At 50.2% G+C, this 21,602-nt stretch overlaps 1 long non-coding RNA gene across 3 annotated transcripts in view; it reads right to left on the reverse strand.

Moving 5' to 3' along the window:
* LOC111746472 overlaps positions 1–21,602 on the reverse strand; it is a 134,714-nt gene that overhangs the window by 70,024 nt on the left and 43,088 nt on the right. For 2 of the 3 annotated variants that reach the window (XR_002783129.1, XR_002783131.1), the window contains exons 2-3: positions 17,707–17,920; positions 17,479–17,541 (exon numbers count right to left, since the gene is read on the reverse strand). This is a non-coding gene — a long non-coding RNA (uncharacterized LOC111746472). The remainder of the gene's footprint in view (positions 1–17,478; positions 17,542–17,706; positions 17,921–21,602) is intronic. The other variant, XR_002783130.1, reaches the window with a different exon arrangement.

Consider the following 21,602-nt stretch of genomic DNA (forward strand, 5'->3'; position numbering starts at 1 on the left):
TAATGCCATTCCATAAACTCTCTAGATTATTGATCTTGTTTATTATTTGTCTGCCTTCACTAAAACATAAGCTCCCTGAAGGCAAGGATTTTTTTTTCTATTTTGTTCACTGCTGCATTCTCATCACTTAGTCCAGGCACACAGTATGAGCTCAGTAAATATTTGTTCAATGAATGGATGAATGAATGAATGAATGAACATGGAAGGTCATGTTGGCCAGTGGTTCAAAACTTGGTCTGATTCCACCAGGTCCGTGTTTATTGCCACCCCCTGATTCCCCTTTTTGGTAGGGAGAACAACAAGAGGGTAGAACACTGGGCCTGCTCCTGATCAGGAGGTTGCTCATGCCAGGGAACTCCTCATGGCTTCCCATGGCTTTCCAGCTGGAGGGTTCTGAATCTTTGAGGTTATTTTTTTCTTATGGAAACCATCTTATTGCTTGTTTTCTTCTAATTATAAAAGTAATAAATATTCAAAGTCAATAAATTTCAGGGGCTCCATAAATAGAATGTTGGAGGGCTCCTTGACACTCCAACATCTCCTCTCCCAAACCCTGCCTACCTGCAGTGTGGCAAACCGCTTTGATTCCATTAACAACTATATCAGGAATCTCTTTCCATATCAATGCCTAAAGAGTGACATCATTGTTTTTCATGACTGCTGAGTATGAATATGCCGTCATTCATTTAAGCCCCTGTTGTTTGCCATAATGAATGGCCTGGAAATGAACATCTGGGTATATACATCTTTGCTCTCTTGACCCATTATTCCTTCAGATGAATTCCCAGAATTAGACTTGCTGGGTCACAAGTGCTCCCCATTGGAAGACTCCCGAAACTATTGTCCAAACGTGGGAGGAATCTGCCCCGTTTTCCCCCACAGTATTCCTTCCCCTCCCCACACTCTGCGCTCTAAGGGAACCCATGGAAGACAGTAGTGAATACTCATACCATACAGTTCATCGTGTACCACACACTGTTCGAGACTCTTCCCACATATCGACTCCTTCAATCCTCACAACCATCTTAAGAGGTATGTACTATTCTTAGCTCTACTTTGCAGATGAGGAAAATGAGGCTCAGAGAGGTGAAGCAACTTGCCTAAGGTCACACAGCTGACAGGGAGAGGATGGCAGATTCAAAGCCAGTACTCACATACCAGAGCCTAGATTCTTAAACCCTTCCTTTACTATACAGCCTCAAAAGTCTGGGTTTTAGAGGGCAAGGGACCAGGGTTCATATACAGCTCTGCCACTTCTGAGCTGCATGATGTTAAGTCAATCACTTCACCTCTCCGAGCCTCAGTTTTCCTTGGTGTAAACCAAGTATGATCACTCCTACCTCACCTAGTTTGCAGGAGGTGCCATGGTGGTCATGCAGAGTCACATGAACAGTGCAGCGTCAGAGTCCACGGGCACTTCTGAAAGGTGACTTCCCAGCCTTCCGCACTCCCTAATCTCCAACACCTCCTTTCCTCAACCCCATGACTGGAATCCCGTGGGAAATAAAAAAAAAGCAAGCTTGCCTTTTCCTCTGAGGTTTCCGAGCCTCGTGTTCCTGGCTCTTTCTCACGCCATCTCACCCACAGGCCAGAGCCCAGGAAGTGTGCAGTGCAGAACTCTGCCCCCACACACAGCCAGATAACCCCATGGTGGCAGACAGACAACTGGAGGAGGCCAGCTCGCAGTCCTGCGCAGCCTCCTGTGCTGGATGTGGGGCAGGGTGATGGCTGGCTCCCCTCCCTGCTCCCTAGTCCATGGGCCCAGCTTGCCTCAGATTCCGGGCCTCTGAAATCATGGCTCCAGCCCACTGGACTGGGCCCCCAGCCAGCTCCTCCAGCCCCAGGCTCGCCGGCAGAGTCTTCGCCTTTGCTCCCCGAAGACTAATCACTGTCCTGTCAGCTTGGCCCTCTGCCCCTGTATTATTGTACAGAAATAGCCCTGGCCCAGCTCCCCCACTGCTGGACTCATCGCATTTCCTCCTCCTCCTTCTTTTACTCCTCTGTGGCTGAGGTTTGACCTCTACCTCCCGGAGCCAGGCACAAACTAGATCAGTGGTGAGTAGAGAGAGCTCATAGTGTGGTGCCTTGCCCACTCGACAGAGAGGGGAGAGCAGGAACCAAGTCCTTCCTCTGCACAACAGACTCTCAGGAGGGTTGCGGCCGCAGTCTGCAGAGGGGGCCTGCAGTAAGCTGTGGGATCTGTGGCAGGTGATGCCAGGCAGTCTGAGAGGCAGGTGAGGAGGTGGCAGTAGGACCCTAGAAAGGGCTGGGAGGCTGGACTCGAGTCCTGAGTGAGCCAGCAAAAGCAAGGCAGAGCTCAGTCCTCAAGGCTTCAGGGAACTGGACAGGTCACCAACACACTAGAAAGGGCAGCCAATGTCCTGAGTATGGGTGGACAAGGTAAGGACTGGGGCACTGTTACAGATCACAGCCCAGAAGTAGGACAGGCCAGAAGCAGACTCCAACCCCATCCCCGCTAAATCTACCTCTCCCAGTATAGCCAGTCTTTGTTGCTGGCCACAGTAGGACAGCATTCTCCAGGACTTCTTGAGGACTCACGAAACAGTGCCCACAGTCAGACCCAGCCAAAGCCCAACCATGTGGGGCTGAAGTGCTTTTATATCCAAACTTGCAGAAATCAGCCTAGTGCCCCATTTATTAGATGAGGAGACTGAGGCTCATAGGGATAAAATGGCTTGCCTAAGTTTCCACTCGTGGGTGGTGAGTGGCAGAGCAGGCCTTCCTGCAGCTCTACCCTGTTCCTCTATCCACCAGAGCAGGAGCTTGTGAAGCACCTCAGCTACGTCCTATGACATAGTCACATACAGCCCCAGAGGCATGGATTAATACGGTAGCTGCAGAGCAAAACTACCTGCATTCAAATCTGGTCTCTATGACTGACTGACTTTGGGCAAGCTCTTAAATGCCCTTATGCTTCAATTTCCTCATTTTTTAAAACAGATACAATGAAACTACCTACACCCATAACACTTTTGTGAGGAATTTTGAGGAATGGAGTTTGAAGCCTTCGGGAAGGCATCCCCACTCCTCAAACCTGTCCCGAGTGTGGGTGAGGAAATTCATTGTTTCCCCCAATCCTTCCAGTAATATCTCAAATTCATCATTCCTTACTAAGAAGAAGGAGCCAGACCACAGTGGTTTGGAGCCAGGTCAGACCCTCACTGCAGCTTTGGGGGGCTTTGCCCAAGTCTGTAGCATGATTCTCCTTCCCTAGGACAGCCCTCCTCCACAGTTCCTCACTCTGCTCTAGATCATAAAGCCAAAACACTTCCCTTCCTGGATCCCCCAGCCCCAGGCCTTCCATCTCTAGATTGGGCAGATGGAGGGCCCTTTGCCCAGGCCTTCATATCCTTCGTATAAACAGCAAAGAGAGAGGAGAAAACCAGGGAGGAGGGAAGGCAGTATAAAGTGGGGTGGGGGAAGAGAGGAGAGAGCAGTCCCAGGATGAGGGACTTCCATCCTCCCCTCCCCTCCAAGCATCCAGGGAACCTTGGTTTTGTGACTCTCGGCTCAGAGTGAAATCTCCCTTAACTAAAACATATTCCTGGATTGGTTCAAATCCCAGCTCTGTTTCTTCCCAACTGTGAGCACTGGGCAGGGAACTTGACTTTTCTGAGCCTGAGATTCTTCATCTCTAAAATGGGCATAGTAACACGTACCTCATTGGCTTGCTGTGGGACTTCAAATGAGATGATACATGTTACGTGTATTGCATGGTTGTGGTGTTGTCACTGTTACCAGGCCTCCTGGAGCTATAAAGACACTTTCTAACAGAAGTATAGAAGGGAGAGGATGGTGAGGAGGGGTTAGTAGATTAAAGGATATATGACTCCTCAGGTCTGCATAGAGCTAGTGTCCTACATTAGATATCAGCCAAGAGACTTTGGCCCCTGTCTTTCCAGGGCTAAGGGGTCTGTGTCCCTCAACCAAGTAGCCTTGGCTCCTGCTCAGTTGCCCTCCTTTAAGTTCAAGAGCCTTGGCTTGGCTGGGCAGGGCCCTGTACCCTGCACCCCCGCCCTCCAGTGAACCAGGCAGTGGAAGTGGCCCAAGCCCCTGGAGATGGCAGGGCAAAGGGAAGGAGGAGCCTGGTCTGGGAAATGAATTCAAAGGCAAACTAGCCAGGCCTGTAGTCCCAGCCCACGTCCCAGGCTCCTGCCCCTGACTCACAGGGTCTAACTGACCTGCTACTGCCACTTCTTCTTGTCTTTCTACCCAGGAGCCTTAAAAGTCCCACAGAATGGAAGAGTGCATGGGCTGACTCGGCCTAGCCCGGTACAGTACAGCCTAGGGGGTGGCTAATTCATGTTCGTTGACTGACACAGCAAATAAGGGAATGGCTGAGGAACTGCTGCATGAGGGAAACCGACAGGGGACTAGCTTCCAGGCCTCCAGTTTCCCTCCATCCTTGAGGGAAGAGGAGGGGATGACTTTGCGGCAGAAATCAGGCTTTTCTCTATATCCCAGGCACGCCCCCTCTTTTGCCTTTATCTAAGATGCATCGGGACTCTTTGAGCACATTTTGGCTTATTTCCCAGCCTCTGTAGATCAGTTTGTGTCCCTTTAGCATTTCAGGACCAGAACACTCCTTCCCCCGTGCTTGTGCAGCCCAATGGAATCGTCTGCACACTAAGACATAAGCCCCGCTGGACTGTGAGTTAGAGGGTCAGGCCCTGGTTGACCTACATCTGTGGGCACTGAGCTTGATTCAGGGTCTGGCACGCAAAGGACTTCTTCTCATTCTCTCCTCCCACCTTCCAGTCCTGTTAGCTCTACTCTCGAAGCATATGCAGAAGCCCACCACCTTGCACTGTGCCACTATCATCCCTCAGCTGGGTCACTGCAGGAGCCCCCTGCCTAGTCTCCAGCCTCTCCTTGCCCCCTAGGCAAGCTATTCTCAGCTCAGCAGCCAAAAGGATGTCCTAACATGGTTCGCAGCCAATGTCCTGAGTATGGGTGGACAAGGTAAGGACTGGGGCACTGTTACAGATCATAGCCCAGAAGTAGGACAGACCAGAAGCAGACTCCAACCCCATCCCCGCTAAATCTACCTCTCCCAGTATAGCCAGTCTTTGTTGCTGGCCACAGTAGGACAGCATTCTCCAGGACTTCTTGAGGACTCACGAAACAGTGCCCACAGTCAGACCCAGCCAAAGCCCAACCATGTGGGGCTGAAGTGCTTTTATATCCAAACTTGCAGAAATCAGCCTAGTGCCCCATTTATTAGATGAGGAGACTGAGGCTCATAGGGATAAAATGGCTTGCCTAAGTTTCCACCTGTGGGTGGTGAGTGGCAGAGCAGGCCTTCCTGCAGCTCTACCCTGTTCCTCTATCCACCAGAGCAGGAGCTTGTGAAGCACCTCAGCTACGTCCTATGACATAGTCACATACAGCCCCAGAGGCATGGATTAATAGGGTAGCTGCAGAGCAAAACTACCTGCATTCAAATCTGGTCTCTATGACTGACTGACTTTGGGCAAGCTCTTAAATGCCCTTATGCTTCAATTTCCTCATTTTTTAAAACAGATACAATGAAACTACCTACGCCCATAACACTTTTGTGAGGAATTTTGAGGAATGGAGTTTGAAGCCTTCGGGAAGGCATCCCCACTCCTCAAACCTGTCCCGAGTGTGGGTGAGGAAATTCATTGTTTCCCCCAATCCTTCCAGTAATATCTCAAATTCATCATTCCTTACTAAGAAGAAGGAGCCAGACCACAGTGGTTTGGAGCCAGGTCAGACCCTCACTGCAGCTTTGGGGGGCTTTGCCCAAGTCTGTAGCATGATTCTCCTTCCCTAGGACAGCCCTCCTCCACAGTTCCTCACTCTGCTCTAGATCATCAAGCCAAAACACTCCCCTTCCTGGATCCCCCAGCCCCAGGCCTTCCATCTCTAGATTGGGCAGATGGAGGGCCCTTTGCCCAGGCCTTCATATCCTTCGTATAAACAGCAAAGAGAGAGGAGAAAACCAGGGAGGAGGGAAGGCAGTATAAAGTGGGGTGGGGGAAGAGAGGAGAGAGCAGTCCCAGGATGAGGGACTTCCATCCTCCCCTCCCCTCCAAGCATCCAGGGAACCTTGGTTTTGTGACTCTCGGCTCAGAGTGAAATCTCCCTTAACTAAAACATATTCCTGGATTGGTTCAAATCCCAGCTCTGTTTCTTCCCAACTGTGAGCACTGGGCAGGGAACTTGACTTTTCTGAGCCTGAGATTCTTCATCTCTAAAATGGGCATAGTAACACGTACCTCATTGGCTTGCTGTGGGACTTCAAATGAGATGATACATGTTACGTGTATTGCATGGTTGTGGTGTTGTCACTGTTACCAGGCCTCCTGGAGCTATAAAGACACTTTCTAACAGAAGTATAGAAGGGAGAGGATGGTGAGGAGGGGTTAGTAGATTAAAGGATATATGACTCCTCAGGTCTGCATAGAGCTAGTGTCCTACATTAGATATCAGCCAAGAGACTTTGGCCCCTGTCTTTCCAGGGCTAAGGGGTCTGTGTCCCTCAACCAAGTAGCCTTGGCTCCTGCTCAGTTGCCCTCCTTTAAGTTCAAGAGCCTTGGCTTGGCTGGGCAGGGCCCTGTACCCTGCACCCCCGCCCTCCAGTGAACCAGGCAGTGGAAGTGGCCCAAGCCCCTGGAGATGGCAGGGCAAAGGGAAGGAGGAGCCTGGTCTGGGAAATGAATTCAAAGGCAAACTAGCCAGGCCTGTAGTCCCAGCCCACGTCCCAGGCTCCTGCCCCTGACTCACAGGGTCTAACTGACCTGCTACTGCCACTTCTTCTTGTCTTTCTACCCAGGAGCCTTAAAAGTCCCACAGAATGGAAGAGTGCATGGGCTGACTCGGCCTAGCCCGGTACAGTACAGCCTAGGGGGTGGCTAATTCATGTTCGTTGACTGACACAGCAAATAAGGGAATGGCTGAGGAACTGCTGCATGAGGGAAACCGACAGGGGACTAGCTTCCAGGCCTCCAGTTTCCCTCCATCCTTGAGGGAAGAGGAGGGGATGACTTTGCGGCAGAAATCAGGCTTTTCTCTATATCCCAGGCACGCCCCCTCTTTTGCCTTTATCTAAGATGCATCGGGACTCTTTGAGCACATTTTGGCTTATTTCCCAGCCTCTGTAGATCAGTTTGTGTCCCTTTAGCATTTCAGGACCAGAACACTCCTTCCCCCGTGCTTGTGCAGCCCAATGGAATCGTCTGCACACTAAGACATAAGCCCTGCTGGACTGTGAGTTAGAGGGTCAGGCCCTGGTTGACCTACATCTGTGGGCACTGAGCTTGATTCAGGGTCTGGCACGCAAAGGACTTCTTCTCATTCTCTCCTCCCACCTTCTAGTCCTGTTAGCTCTACTCTCCAAGCATATGCAGAAGCCCACCACCTTGCACTGTGCCACTACCATCCCTCAGCTGGGTCACTGCAGGAGCCCCCTGCCTAGTCTCCAGCCTCCCCTTGCCCCCTAGGCAAGCTATTCTCAGCTCAGCAGCCAAAAGGATGTCCTAACATGGTTCGGTCAGACCACATCCCTCTCCTGCCTCCAAATCCTACACTGTCTCCCATCTCACTCAAAACAAAAGGTAAGGTTCTTAGAATATCCTGTTACCCTTCCCATTACTCTGTCCAGCCAGACCCACCTCCTTGCTATTCCTCAAAGCCACCAGCATGTTCCTCTGCCTGAAATGTTCTCCCCCAGACATCTGTGGCAGTCACCTCCTTCAGTCTTTTGCTGAAATGTCACTTTCGCAGTGAAACCCCTGATCGCCCTCTTTAAAATTGCTATCCTCCTTTACCACCCCTTCCTGTGGCCCTTCCTCATTTTACTTTGCTCCATCAACCTTTTCACTTTCTGCTTATTCTACTTCACTCTTTTTAAAACTTATGTCTCCCCTCATTAGGAGGTCAGTTTTATGAGGACAGGGATTTATGTGTATGTTTGCAACAGTGTCTGGCACATAGGAGTCCCTCAAAGCAACAGCCCAGGTGACTGGAGCCTGGCTGGAAGCAGGGAAGCCAGAGTAGGCTTTGGGCTCAGAACTTGGCACTCAGCCCCTAACTGCCCTGCTTCTCTTGTCTGCGGCTGAACGGGGCCCTTGTGTGAGTCCTTTCTGGAGAGTTCCATGGCAGGATGGCACTTTAGACGGCTCTGGCCTCTAAGCAGGATCCTTCAACTGTCTGGGCCCCCAGCAAGAGGAGAGCAGTTTCTATGCAAGGGTGTGTCTGCTCTGATATTGTTCGTGGCCTTCCCTAGTCCTAGTCCTTCCAGACAACAACAGAAAGTCTCCAACTACCCTTTGGAGTTGGTGCCACCACCCCCACCTTGATTACAGTTTTAAAAAGCCGTGCAGGAATGCCTGGCTCCAGGGCCTCTGCTCACATGACTGGTAAGCAGTGTCTGGCCAAGCCAGGGACCCAAAATTACTGCCCAGTGTTGGAATGAGGCCCCTGCCCACTAGCCCCAGGCAGATAAAGCAGTGTCAGACTGGATCAGGGCTCTGCCAGGTGGACCTATGAGCACTGAGGCAGGAAGGGAGGAAAAGAGAGAGGACAAGGCCAAAGGGAAGAGGAAAAAAGGGAAGATAAGGAAGAAAGTGGGGGGAACATGTTAAGGGGAAGCAGAACCATGTATTCATTACCTACCTGATCCAGCATTGCACTCTCACAGGTTTTGCTTGCTGAAAGGTTTGGGTGGTGAAGATAGGAAAGAAATGAGGGATAGAAGGGAATAAAATGGAAGGAGGGTTGAGGATATGGGAGCTCTACTATTGCCCATCCTCTGCCTCCAAACCGGGAGATGAGTAAGGTCTGAGGAGATGGGCTTGCTCTCTCCTCCTTTCTGGCCCTGATCCAGCATTGCACTCTCACAGGTTTCGCTTGCTGAAAGGTTTCGGTGGTGAAGATAGGAAAGAAATGAGGGATGGAAGGGAATAAAATGGAAGGAGGGTTGAGGATATGGGAGCTCTACTATTGCCCATCCTCTGCCTCCAAACCGGGAGATGAGTAAGGTCTGAGGAGATGGGCTTGCTCTCTCCTCCTTTCTGGCCCTGGCCATGTTTTAAGGGACTGTGGGCAGGCAGAGGGACAGGAGAAAAGTAAGAAGGTGCATTGGTTCTTCTCAGGAGGGTTTGTGGGATGGTTGCTGGAGGAGGAAGATTTATCTTGTTTTCTGAGGAGGTCTGCAGGGTCTATCATGGTGCTTCTAAGGTTCCACAAAAAATGAAAGATTTTCTAGCAGACTATAAAGATGCAAATAATCCGAGGAACTTACCAAGTGGTTTTACCCTCTTTCGTTTACTGGGGTCCTAATTACAAACTACGCTTTTTAAAAGAGAAAGAAAAAAGAAAAAACTTGAAAGCTACAGCTATGATCGAGCATGCTTGGTGAACAACTCATGAGAGAGAGGCAGCACCAAGTTTGTACCAGACTCCACACTCTCCCCTGCCCCTTCCTGTACCTGGGACCTGAGTATTGTGCCTGGGAAATATAGTAGCCCTCTCTGAGACTTTGGGGAAGGGGAGCTGGGCATTGGACTTGGCAACCTGATGAAGTCTTGCAGAGGGCAAGGCCTGTGCTGGTCTAGTTGAACCAGGGATGGGGGTGAGCAGAGCTAGTGTGGGAGCATCCCGGATGAGTGGGGGCTGGATGACCCTAGAAGGGTGGTTCTTGTAGTGGCTGTTGCTCAGCTGGCTGGCCGGCAGGCCTGGCCCCTCCAGCGTTGCCATAGTGCTGCGGGTCTTCCCAGCAGCCTGCCAGGCGGAATGTGGCCTGGACGGTTTCCCAAGGAATGTAATCAAGATGTAAATGGGGGGCCAGGAGGAGCTGGTCGATAGGGTTGTCACCTCCTCGGGCCTATGCGGAGTGAGCTGGGACTGGCCTGACCGGGAAAATATCCCGGTTGGGCTCTGCTCTGAAGCAGAGTGGCTGCAGTGCCAGCCTGGTCTTCGCAGGCCCCAAGAGATGCCTCGCGGGGCAAGCACTGGGGTCCGTCACTGGCCCTCCTACCCACTTCTTTCCTTACACCCAAGGGGCAGATCTCTCCCTGGGTGTCGGAAGTGGACTAGGGACATGTGGCAGAGGTTTGCAGGGGTCCTATTCATGGAGTTCAAAGGAAAGCTCCCAGGAAGCCCAGGTCTCACAAGTCCCAGAGCTGCAGGGTTTGCCTCAACCAGGACTGCCAACTTGGCTTCCTCTGTCTATGTCCTCTGGGACCAAGGCACTGGACCTAGTGCTGGCTGATGCAGGGTGACAGGAATGCTCAGGTAGCCCTCTGCCCTTCTGACAGTGGCATCACTTCAACGCCTGGTCATCCTGCTCCCCTGGGAGACAGCGCTCTTGGGTAAAACTTAAAGAGCCACCTTAAGACTGAGATGTCAGTGACCAAGGCACCTGCTACCTTCAACCCCAGGCCCTAGGACTGGCAGGGTTCCAAGGTCAAAGTGACAGTAATGCAGCAGGGATCTCCTGGGACTATCTCCTATCTAATGTGTGATCCTGTTACCTCTACAAAAACATCAAAGTGAGCCTCGAAGGCCAAGATTTTTGGAATTCAAATGTTGAAAGCCTTTTCAGTGATCCTGGACTCACTCTATGGAGTCCCCATCTGAGTTATTTTTATGTTCCAGTCTCTGTCCTCTCACGTACTAGGCTTTGCGGCCCTGGACAAGTCAAGCCTTTTCCCCTCTCAGGCATCATTTTCATTAATTTCAACTGAAGAACTAGGTTAGAACCTGATGGCGCTTGAGGCCACTTCTGGCTGTGACACTAGCCATCAGACATTATGTGGGGCTTGCCAGGCATGGGACTTCAGAGCCCTCATCTCTTCTTCTCCAGGACATCATGGATTGGAGCCATCAACTCTGCAACCAGACAGAACTGAAATGTCACCCACTGCTTCCTAGATTGGTGACTGTGGGAGAGTCATTTTTCTTCTCTGAGCATTGTCATCTTCTCAACTCTAAGACAAAGCTGCTCAAGCCATCTTGAGTTGGTTTGGGGAATGAAATGAAGCCATGTGCGGAAAGAATAGGCTACAGGTTGGTCAGAGGAGCCAGGAGCTGTCACCTATTACTGAACGCTCTGGCCACCATAGAGATAGGAGCTTAGGGGCCACTACCTCCCATTCTCGTGGAGAAGTATAAAGGCAGGAAGGCCTTCCCCAGGCCATAGAGTACTACCGCCTGTTCCCAAGTGGCCTTTAGCCAGTGCCCACAGCCCTGCCTTACCAGGCCTGGAACCAAATAGGAAATGGCTGGCTCCAGGCCTCAGATTCCTAGCTCTCTAATTTCAGTCTGCATTCAGACTGGCTCATCGTTTGGCGGGAGCTTGCTTGGAGTATTTGTTCAGCTTCGCCATCTCATTACCAGTGTGGGCACGAGCAGAGAAGGGGCCAGAGGGGACCAAGTGTACCATCCATGTGCAGACACTTAACTCTTCCTCCCACTTCCTTCTCTCTCACTCTCATTCCCCTGCCCTTCCTCCCTTCTTACTCTTCCTCTCCTATCTGTGTTTCTTTCTTCTCTGTACTCTGCTTCCTTCTCTACCTGGTCTGAACCCTGCGTCTCTGTCTTGACGATTGTCTGGGTTTTCTTCAGCCTCTGGTCTTCCATGTCTGTCCCCCACCTCCCCTTGGAGTAAGTGCATGGAAATGGAGCAAGTCTTGCCCTGGGTAGCAGTCCAGTGCCAGAGTCTGGGCCAACAGTCTGGCACAGCATGAGTTCAAATGACCCGCAGACTCCAAAAGATGGCATGAGAAAAACAAACATGCACAGTTGTCTTCCTGGTACTGCGTTCGTGTTCGAGAAATGTGACTTCTATTCCTACCTTCTTTCTGAAGCTTTCCTTTTCTGGTATTTCGGCCCCTGAACCAAGCTCAAGCTTGGTAAAGTCTGCCAACTCACCTTCAGTCAAAAACCTCAGTTCTGAGCCAAGATGGAGAGCACAGGGGCCCTTGCTGTCTCCCCACCAAACTCCTGGCCTCCTTTTGCATGTGGCCATCACTAGACACAGGTCCCCAGCCTCTATTTCATCCATCTCCTTCTTCTTCCTTAGGAGCCCTGGCTCTCCCCTGAGGGTGCAGAACACATGTAATAAAGTCCATTCATTCCACAAGGATTTAAGGGGCATCTACTATGTGCCAGGACATATGGTCAGGAATAACCATGGCCCTGCCCTCATGGAGCTTCCTGGACAGTAAGGGAGGCAGATTTTGAACAAGAAGTTACAACTGAATGAGCCTTGTGCTAGAGTATGGCCAGAGTGCCCTGGGATTGTAACAGAGAGGACTGTCCTAGACCACCATTCAGAGGTGGCTGCCTAGAGGAGGTGCCGTCCAAGCCAAGGCTAAAAATGTCAGCAGAGACCAGACTGAGAAAAGTTCTAGTCAGTCTTGTGTCCTAATAGTGTCTTACAGGTATCAGCTCATTTAATTTTCTTGACCATCCTGAAAATAAGGTCTATTATTCTCAGATGAGAACACTGAGGCTCAGAGAAGTAAAATGACCTTCCCAAGGTCATGGTGCAAGGTCACAGTAGGTGCAGACACAGAGACCCAGGCAGTCTGGCTGCAGAGCTTGATCCCCATGCCAAACACCTCCTGAAACAGAAGGAAACTAGAAGCAATAGAAACCACCGAAAGGTTTAAGTGTGTGAGGGATCTTGTTCATGAGATACTGTTAAAAGCAGTGTAGACAGTGGTCTATAGGGTGGCAGAAGTGGAAACGGCACCCAGTGAGGTGGTCATTGCAGAGGTCCAGATGAGACCTGTTGGTGGCTTGAGTTAGAATGGTGGCAGTGGAATGGGAACCAGGGAGATGGATTTGGGAGTTATTTTGGAGGCAGACTCGACAGGACTAGTAGTAATGTTTGCATAGCACTGTCCAGGTTACCTTACAGTTACAAATAAATATGTATGTTCTAGCTAATACATGTGTTTCCAAGGGCATGTGTGGGCACTTGTACCCACACATGCAATCATGCATGAACATGTACATGCACCATACAAGTACATGCTGTATGAGTGCATGTGTGGGTACGGGGATGTGCAGGCACATATGGACGCATGAGTGCTTTTTGCAAGTGTGTAAATGCATGTTATGTGTCTGCTACCTGAGGTGAGCTCTTAGGCTACAAATTGGGCCCTTGGGCTCCTGGGTGGGTGAGTGTAGGAAGGGCACAGCCCACTGATGGAGACATAAGACCATGGATAACATTTTGGGGTTGTAGCCACATTCATTTAGAGCTGAGGATCCATGACCCCTGGCCCTGAATTTGGGAGGCTCTTGAGTTGGTGGTTCCAACATAATAATAATCCCTAAAGTTATTGAGCACTACTATGTGTCAGGCTCTGCACGCAGCTCATCACATGCATTCTGTCAGTTCATGCTTACAATCCTATGAGGGAGCTACACTGATCTCCATTTATAGATGAGGAAACAGAGAGGATAACTTACATGCCCATGGTCATACAGCCCTTAAGCTGTGGAGTCAGGCTTGGATACTGGTTCCACCTGACTTTGAAGCTTGTGTTCTTAAACCCGTCCGCTGTGCCACCACACATGCACCACACACACAGAGACACAGACCTATGAGCATCTGCATCTGCAGACACATGCAGAACCACACATGGAGCCTGTACTCCAGGATCATCTAAAGACAGAAGCTGGGGCATAGGATTGGAACCAGGAAAGTCAGCAGCCCTGCTGCCTCCCCCTGCCTAAGGCCTGGGCCCTGACCTACCACTGAGATTGGCTTTCTCAGGAGTTGCTCAGGTTTCCGGCCTGTGGCCTCTGGCCTCTGGCCTCTGGCCTCCAGGCTCCAGGCTCCAGGCTCCAGGCTCCAGGCTCCAGGCTCCAGGCTCCAGGCTCCAGGCTCCAGGCAGCCAATGAAAATTTATGGCTTGAGAAAGTTCTTGCAAGTCCAATCCCTGCATCCCCCTCTCTGACCTTGCATGGTTTATCAAGATACTGGGTTTCCCCTCCTCTTTCTACTGAGCCTTTTCCTGCTGCTGCCTTCCTTCCTGGCCCTTTGTCTAGGTCAAGGCAATCCCCCTCAGCCTCCTCTCTCCCTGCCTGCTGACCTTGCCTACCTAGGTTGAAGCCACTACACCACTTCAAACTGCAGATAAAATCTATTTTCCTCTCTTCTCCCTAGTCCTGGCCATGAAGCAGAGGAAGGTTCTGTGTGTGAGACCGTGTCTGTGTGAATGCACATGCTTACTCATGTGTCCAGTAGGGCTGGCCAGGGCCATGTGAGGGAGGGGGTATGCATGTGGGATCTGGCGAGGATGAGGCACAGCAAACATGTAGAGAATGTGCTCTTTCATGTTTGTGGGGGCTGGTACTTGGCCTGAGCCACTTGACTGTGAGCACTAGTATTTGTAGCATCAATGTGTGTGTGTCATGTGTGTGTATTTCTCTTGTGGCTGTGAGACTGAGCTCGGCTCTATTTGCAGAAAAAAGTGTGAGCTTTAGTCAGAGAGGGGAGGAGCATGGACTTGGAGCTGGACTGCCATTTATTAGCTGTGTAACCTTGAACCAATGACTTCAGCTTTGTGCGCCTCCGTTCTCTCATATGTAATATGGAGGTGATCATGATAATGCCCGTATCAAAGGGTTGTTGTGAAGAATGTATATGGCAGTGCATTGCACAATAGTAGGTGATCCGCAGTTGTTAGCTATTACTACATGGATAAAGGAGAAAAAATTCCCATTGCTTAGGCTCTTGCCCCAGGCTGGTGTAGGAATTAGCACTTTACATTATTATCTCATTTAGTTCCAGCGCTTAGAATTGTGCCTGCCCCAGAGAAAATGTTTCGTACATATTGAATGAATGAATGAATGAATGAATGAAGTGTTATACAACCATATGGAGTGAGGACTTTTACAGGTGGGGAAACTAAGACTAAGAACGACTAAGTCCCATGTGAAGTCGGCCTGATGGCTGTAGGTTTCAGTCCCAGGAATGTGCTTCCATCTGCTTTGGGTAAACCTTGTAGGAGGGGAGGGGTAAAGAAGCAACTTTCCCTCTCTACGTACAGCTATGGATACATGTAGAAGCAGAGATGTGCGTGAGTGTGCACACACACACACACTTAAGTGGTACAGGCTCCCCCAGAAATGAAGGCATTTCTAGGAAAGATAAGAGAAGATTTGAATTTGCATGGATGAAGAGAGCTTCATGTAACAGAGGGAGGCCACTACAGGCAGTGGACCGCTCAGCCCAGAATTCGAGGGGTGGGACAGCCGCTCAGAATCAGCGTTTTTCTGGGACCTGGGCAAAAAAAGCCAAAACCTTGAATATCATCTCCAACTCCTGGATTTTCACAATTGGAAGGGTCCTTGGAATTCACCAAGACCACCCTCCCTCAGGTTATTGATACAGAAGCTGAGGCCCAGAGAAAGCAAGGCAAACAGTAGACCAAACCAGATCTGGGATAGTAGTTCTCGATTGGAGTCAGGCAGGCCCAGAAATGTCAGAAAAAGCCAGTTTCAGACCTTGGCTGGAGGGGTCCTCCAAGGGAGAGAGGCAAAGGGTGGACTCTGTTATCCCCAGGCCTGGCCCAGAGATCAGGAGGTGGGATCCCAGTGTGGATTGCCCTTACAGTCCAGGTCAGCTGTTGGAAAGAAGAAGGGCAGTGGCAGAGGCAAGGGGCCTGTGTAGCTACCCAGAATATACCTAGGCTCACCAGGGCCCCCAGGAGCACTGCCTAGCTCTGGCAGCCTATGCAGGCTTGGGGCTACCCCGGCCCTTCTTTGTTGACTCTCTCTCCTGCCAAGGGGAAACTGTTCTGGATGGAGACACAAGAGAGTGATTTGTCACTGATTGCCCCTGGCTCCCACTCTGATATGCCAGCCAGCAGGGTGGCTTCCTGCTCAACACTTGCCCCACCTGCAAGGTCACTGTGGTAACTTGTTCCCTAGAGAGCCTGGGGCTGGGCTCTGGCTGCATTGCCCCCTGCTGGAGTGTCAAATATGGAGACTTCTGCTCTCTCAGCTACCTCTCTTATATATTCTTATACCCATGAAGTGGCCAAGCTGGGAGGCACCTCTGCGACCATTGGTATAGCCACCTCCAGCCTCATTGCCACGTCACAGACAGGACCAGGGACTCAGCCAAGGGCACATGGAGTCCTTAGCAAATCTGGGACTGGCAGCCAGGTGTCCGGACCCCAGGCCGTGCCCTTCCTGCTCTTAGCACCAATGATCCCCTGAGCCAAAGCCTCAGCCCCTGACCCTAGTGTTCTGACTAGCCTGAGCTCTGTGAACCCGGCCCCTAGGCCTATGAAAGAGCACAGAGAGGAGCCTAGAGTGACCAGAAAGCCCACAGTCCTGGTCCAGGTTCCTCTGAGCAGACTCCCTCCAGCCCCTCTGCTTTGTCATGTACGGGGGCACCCAGGCTGCTCTGAAGGGACTTGCATCTGGGCTGGGCTGGAGGGGTAGTGGTAGTGAGGGGAAATAGAAGCAGGGGAGCATAATAGTAGCCCAATGTATTGAGCATTTACTATGTGCCAGGCACAGTGCTTCGCGTACATGATATCATGTCAAGGCTCCTAAATGCCCAATAATGTGACCAACTAAGTTAGGGAGTGAGTCTTAATGAGGTCTGCCTGACTCCCTGTCTAGACCTGTTTCCATGGTATCAAATGTTATCATACATAATCATATGTTCTGATGATCTGGCTGATGAAAGATTGAATATGTTGAATACTCCACACCCCTGACCTCCAGCGGGCACACACCTAAACAACCAAAGGACATAGAGACTGGGCTCTGTCATTTTCAGCAGCTGGGACCAGATTGCCACAGCTTCCAACCACAACGGGAGCACTGTCCCTCTGGGAGTCTCTTGGGAGCAGTTGAGCCCCAGTCTTCAGGAAGCCCACATTCTAAGACAAATCACCCCAGAAACAGAGGGCAAGACACAAATGCCAATGAAGCCCTTGGTGGGACAGATTTTGACAGTGGGGTCTGGTCCCTGCCAACTGATGCTGATGCCCTTGAAATAACCCCATTCTCTGATCCCCTCAGTCCTCTGGGCTACCTGAGCTTCACCAAAGAGGGTGTAGAGGATGGGAGAAGGAAACTTAGCTAGGAAGGATTGAAAAGATATTTCAGACCTAGAGAATATAAGAAAGAGAGAGGATGATATCGCCAGTTCAGTGGGTCAGTCCCCAAATCATGCTGGGGATGAAATGGCTCCAGCCAACGGGACGGGGGAGAGAGCTGAAACTGCATGTGGCTGAGGGCTGCCTCCAGAGGAGGGTATCAGCCAACCGAATGATATTTCTTAAGGTACGATCAGCAGGCAAGGCTGGGTGAATAAGTGGAAGTCTTCGAACAGAAGTGACATTTTATGTCAGGCCAGTAGCACCAATTCTAAATGGGTTGAGAGAATAAGACCCCTGGTGGGAACTAGGGAGACGGGGAGAAGAGGAAGGAGCTGGTGAGAGGAAGGCTTACCTGCTAGAGTTCAAATCAGGGCTCCATCTCTAGCAAAAGGCCAGGAAGCTGATATCCATTTCCCTGGAGGCAGAAAATGATACCAGCTCTCACCCTAGCCTGAGTACGGTGCAGCAGAAACTCCTGAGGGTTCTGGTCCCCACTGCAGCTCACCCAGCCCCTTTTTGAACCAGTGTTTTCATATCTATGAAAAGGCAAGAATAATGGCTCCACTTATTGAGTACTTACCGAATTGCTTGACTTGGATTAAGCCTCCAACAGCCCTCTGAGGTAATTACTACTAGTATTCCATTGTGCAGACAGGAACACTGAGGCATAGAGATGTGAAGTCACTTTGTCCAAGGTGACCCAGCTAGGAAGTGGTTGAGGCTGCGATTGAATGTCTGGCTCCAGAATCTGTGTCCACAGCCACCACTCCACAGTGTCCTTCTTCATAGTAATCCTGTGAAGATCAACCCAGGAGGTAAATATACAGCATTCACCTCCATGCCTGGTCCACTGTGGAGGCCCCTTGAATGGATAGTAATTGTTCTAGTTAAGCACTCAGTAACTGTTGGCTGATTGAACTCTGGTGGCTTAACTAGAACAATTACCATCCATTCACACCTGGAAGAAATGAGTTCCCATGCCTGGGGCTGAGGGCCAGTCAGAAAAATTAAGGACAGGTGTGAGTCTCAAGAGAGCTGCTAAAAAGGCCTGAAGGGAAGCTGTGGCTTCTCTGAGGGAGATCAGAAGACACAGGTGGTACCCTGTGAGGAGCTACCATACCTACCAGGCCCAGCTCCCATAGTTTTGGCCAGTCTCCCTCCCACCACTCTCTTCCTTGACCTAGCTCCTGTTTATTGGCTTACTTGAACCTCCTAGCCCTAGGATGTGAGCTCTATTTATTATCCCATTTTTCATAATAGGAAACTGAGACTCGAGGTCACACAGTAAGGGCATGGCCAAGCCAGGAATTGAACTGAAGCTTTGTTCCATGCTGCTGCCTAGGTTACATCTGCTCTTGCCTCCACCTGTAGCCCAGAGCAAGCCACCCCAGCAGAGACAACCCAAAGCACACTCTTTCAGCCCCAGCTCTGAGTTTGCCACTGGACCTTGGATAAGATCTTTTTGCTCTCTGGGCCTTCCTCTTCCAGGTGTAGTGTGAGGGGGTTAAATGTGTTCCTTGTAGCTTCCAGAGGCAGCCAAAAATGTTCTTCCTTGTAGCCTCATGGCCATAGAATGCCCAGTTCCCACCCTGAGCTCCTTGACTACATAAAACACATCTTCCAGTGAAAGGCGGAGGCAGGCCTGGGGCAAGCCCTGCCTCACCACTTTCCTCTGAGGAACCTTCAGTAGGGCATTGTCCATATCATGGTGCTCCTCCATGCCCACCTCTGGTAATTCCTGATTAAGTGCACCATCTGAAACCACTGTAGGCCTCACTAATAATGGTAGTGGAAGCACACTGTAAAGCATCATGCCAGTAGCAGGTCCTGGCCCTGGGCAGACACTGTCACTTCCTCTGAACCACATCCTCCCCCAGCCAAGGGTCATCATGGTAGGTTCCCCGTATACTTTGGTACTGCTTTCTCTGAGCCTCTGCCTCCTCTGCACCCAGAACTCCCTGGGCCCAATGCTGTTGCATCCTACTGTTGGTTGAGGTTCACTCAGGGGCAGGTAGGATCCTTAACATCTTATCATGAGATAACCCGAAGGCCTAAGGAAAAGGCATGACAAATCCTGCGAGGCCCAATAATACCAGAAGGTTAGTCTACAGAATTTACACATGCTGATCCCTCTACAGAGACTACTGTTCCTTTCTGGCTCCATCTTCCCCTAGAAAATACCATCTCACTTTTGAGTTCCAAGTTTAGATATCACCTTCTCCAGGAAGCCTCCCTGACCCCACATCTGGGTTGAGTCTTCTCCACTGAGCTCCCATAGCTCTCTAACCAAACTGTATCGTAATTGATTTCCTGTCTTCCTCACTAGATTAAGAGTGCCTTGAGAGCATCCATGTGCATCTAGTCCAGGGCCCGGCACATAGTAGGCAGGTGAATTATTGGTGAACAAATGAATGGATGGATAAATGGTGCCCCTCTAGGGGGCCTGGACTTTCCTTCAAGAGTGAGGAATTCTTGCACTCAGGTCTTTTCTGAGTTTCCTCCATAGCTCTGATTTTTGGGTTATCTTTTTGTCCCATAGGCAACTGGCAGAAGAGTTGTGCTCTTCACTTGAGGTTTCTCCCTTTTAAAGAAATCCATCCCTCGAGCAGACTAGCCTGGTCCCTTCATCTCTGTTGTTGCCTTATTCCACCCAGGATCTGACTGCCATTCAGGGCTACCCAGCCCATTTTCCAGCAGGGTTATCTGAGCAGACTTGAAGGCTGTTGCCCCACCCCCTACCAGAGTTCTGCTTCTCGCCATCCTGACTTACTTCCTTGGCCCAGGACAACTCCCTCCCCAACCATCTCCCCAGGCCCAATTTAAGTCTCTGAAGCCCATTCGCAGACCTCCTTTGGGATAGTGGTTCTTCAGGGGTGGTCCAGGAAATATTGGTGGTGGTCTGTGGGGCCTTTAAGTGGTCCGTGGGCAGGTTCAAAATTCAAGGCATGCAAAAATGTGTGGTGTGGTGTTTGGGTTTTTAAAAAGTATATTTTCTATGGCAGATTCAAATCTGCATTTAAAAAACCAACAACAGCTAGTCTTTCAGGATAGTCACAATATTAGTTACTTACCCAGTGAAGGGGACATCAGGACCATTTAGGATTTGGGGATGTGCCAGAATAGAATCTACAGGGCCTCTGAAGAAGCCTCTGAAACTAGAACATAAAAGCTCCTAGAATATTGCCCCATTTTGCAAGTGGAAAAACTGAGGATACAGGCAAGAAGCTGGTTCCAAAGAGCCTAGTTAACCAGGCCCTATGGGAGGGTTGGTTCCACGAGGCATTTCTCAAACATCTTCAAAAGAGTGACTGCAGTGACCTCAGTAATGCCAGGACTGAAGTAGCCAAAGACTCTAGGGTAGAGATGTCACATGCTGCTGCCCTCTCTTTGGCCTCAGCCCCCAGCTCTCCCAGCAGCCTTAAAACCTATGTCCCTTTGGGGGATCCCCCACCCCCAGCTCCAGGCCAACCAGGCAGGCAGGCCCTCCCCCAATACACACACATACACAACCTGCATTCTTGAATAGCTGCCACCATTTCATTGGCCTCGGCCCCAAGAAGGAGTGTGGAATGTGCTTCTCTGAGCCTTTAGGGAGTGGGTAGTATGGAGGGGGTTGTCCTGCAGGGAAGCTGGGAATTAAAAGACAGGCTGTAGAGGGATAGGAGGGATGATCCCAAGGGCCAAAGCTTCTGTAGGTACAAGTCCATAGGCAGCAGCCCCAGGGGCAAGGCCAGGAAGACTGCCCTGGGCCTGGACTTCCTGGCCTGTCCTTTGTGCCCATACTCAGAGGACAGGAGAGACCAGTTACCAAGTTTCTATAGGTACACCTATAAGACTGTCAACAACCAGGAATGATGTAGGCATGGGTAAGAAGGAAGGCTGGAAGCATCTTTAAAAGGCAGAAGGGGATTGATCGCTGCAGGTATTGAAATGAAATCACTGTGCCAGCATCCTCCTTTCACAATCTCATGTTCAAGATGCTCTGGGTGTTACAAGCTATTTGTCACTCACTAATTACAGTTAAAGAGTTGAGGATTATACATTATTTCCTGTCTCTTTCTCTTTCCTTTTATAAAAACCAACTAGAATAGATTCATAGTTTCTCCTGTAGTCTTTTTTAAATGAGAGAACAAGGTAAAAAATGGGCACTCCTACTTCCAGATGGGAGGAGTAGACTTACTTCTCCTGTTTCCCCCTGCTAAGTATAACTGAAAACTCTGAACGTTACATATAAAACAAACATAAGAAGACTCTAAAATGTAGAGAGAGGCAGACTATCTAAGGAACTCAGAACCCAAGGAACAATATGGGGTGAGTTCCTTGGATGCTGGAGAAGCCAACAAACAGAAATACCAAAGGGCATAGCCAAAAACAAAAAAAAATTAAAACAATAAAAACACAATCCCCAACAAAAGCCTGCTCTCTTTTAACCAAAGTACCAGAAAAGGGACAGTATAGTAAGACAAAAAAAAAAAA

Source organism: Pteropus vampyrus, unplaced genomic scaffold (assembly GCF_000151845.1).
Source record: "Pteropus vampyrus isolate Shadow unplaced genomic scaffold, Pvam_2.0 Scaffold191, whole genome shotgun sequence".
Taxonomy (NCBI): Eukaryota; Metazoa; Chordata; class Mammalia; order Chiroptera; family Pteropodidae; genus Pteropus; species Pteropus vampyrus.